General features: G+C 34.6%; 1 protein-coding gene across 4 annotated transcripts in view; it reads right to left on the minus strand.

Moving 5' to 3' along the window:
* The window catches only part of Golga4 (golgin A4), a 144,668-nt gene that overhangs the window by 42,829 nt on the left and 99,859 nt on the right, over window positions 1-1,980 (minus strand). The gene's annotated exons all lie outside the window — the stretch shown is intronic.

A 1,980-nucleotide genomic window follows, 5' to 3' on the forward strand; every position in this document is an offset into this window, starting at 1 on the left:
AAAAAAAAAAAAAAAGGAAAGAAAGAAAGAGAAAAGAAAAGAAATAGAAAGCGAAGCAATTCCCTTAAACTCATTCCTGGAGGCAAGTATTATTCTGATACTAAAACCAGAGAAGTACCCAACCAAAACAGAGAACTATAGGCCAATCTCCCTCATAAACATAGATGCACAAATCCTCAATAAAATACTAGCAAATAGAAAGCAGCAAATTATCAAGAAGGTTATACATTATGACCAAGTGGCATTCATCCAAGGAACGCAGGGATGGTTTAATATACACAGATCCATAAATGTAATACAAATCAACAGAGACAAAGATAAAAAAAAGCCACATGATCACCTCAATAGATGCAGAAAAAGCTTTTGACAAAGATCAACACTTATTCATGATAAAAAAAAAACCTTACAGAAAATTGGAATAGATGATCTTTACCTCAACTTGATAAAAGCCACTTATCACAAACCAACAGCCAACAGCATACTAAATGGATGAAAATTTAAAGCCTTCACTTTAAAATCAGAAGCAAGACAAGGATGCCCACTGTCACTATTCCTGTTTAATATAGTTCTGGAAACAGGAAAAGGAATAATGATGGGAAAGGAAGAAGTGAAATTATCATTATTTGAAATGATATGATACTCTTCACATAAGACTATAAAACTTCAAAACACTTGTAGATTTAATAACTAAATTCAGTAGCATAGCAGGATACAAAGTAAACACTCAAAAATCAGTAACATTTCTAGATACAAACAACAAACACCACTGAAAGAGAAATTAGGGAAACCATGCCTTTCACAATAATACACCAAAAATGAAATACTCAGGAATGAATCTCACAAAATAAAAGATTTATTTAGTGAAAATTACAGTACTGTGAAAAAAAAAAAAAAGATTTAAAAGGATTTCAGAAAATAGAAAGGTATTCCTTGCTCCTGAATAGGAAGAACCAATATTATGAAAATGCCCATACTCCCAAAATTGTTATACAGATCAGATGTAATCCCAATTAGAATACCATTAGTATACCTCACAGATGTGGAGAAAACATTCCTAAAATTCATATGGAACCAGAAGAGACCAATAATAGCAAAACCAATCATGGACCACAAAGGAAAGGCAGGAGGCATCACAATCCCTGACTTGAAATTATACTACAAAGCTACTGTAATAAAATCAGCATGGGGGCCAGGGAGATAGCTCAGTAGAATAAGCGCTTGCCTGGCAAGTACAAGGTCCTGAGTTCATAAAACAAAATCAGCATGGTACTGACAAAAAAAAGAAGAAAAAATGACCTAAGTATCAATGGAACAGATTAGAGGATACAGGCAAAGATCAACACTTATCAACCTATGAACACACTCAGCCACTTGATCTTTGATAAAAGGGTCAAACATGTTTACTGGAAGAGAGAGCTTCTTTAATAAATGGTGCTGGTGGAAAAACTGGCTTTCCATATGCCAAAGGCTAAAATTAGACCTGGGTGTATCACTATGCACAAAATTACAGTCAAAATGGATCAAAGATTTAAATATTAAAACTGAAACACTAAATCTTATGGAGGAGAGAGTAGATAATAAAGAATTTTTAAAAAGTCAGGCCTCCAAAATTCAAAGACCCAATCCAAAAATGTACATCTGAGATGAAAGTACACTTCACAAATGAAGAAATACAAATGGCAAATAAATATATGAAAAAAATGTTCAAAATCATTCGTCCTTTAAGAGATGCAAATTAAAACATTGAGATTCCATCTTACACTGGAAAGAATGACTATCATCAAGAAGTGAACCAAAAACAAATGCTCGGGGCTGGAGAGATGGCTCAGTGGTCTAAAGCACCTACTTGGAACAAACTTGGCAAAGCACAGGGACCACGGTTCGATCCCTCAGCACCACATGTCAGCCAGCCCCACCCCCTGGTGGGCTGAGCTGGCCATACACACACACACACATAAAAATGTAAAAAAAAAAAAAAAA

Source organism: Octodon degus, unplaced genomic scaffold (genome assembly GCF_000260255.1).
Source record: "Octodon degus isolate 3935 unplaced genomic scaffold, OctDeg1.0 scaffold00071, whole genome shotgun sequence".
NCBI classification, from domain to species: Eukaryota; Metazoa; Chordata; class Mammalia; order Rodentia; family Octodontidae; genus Octodon; species Octodon degus.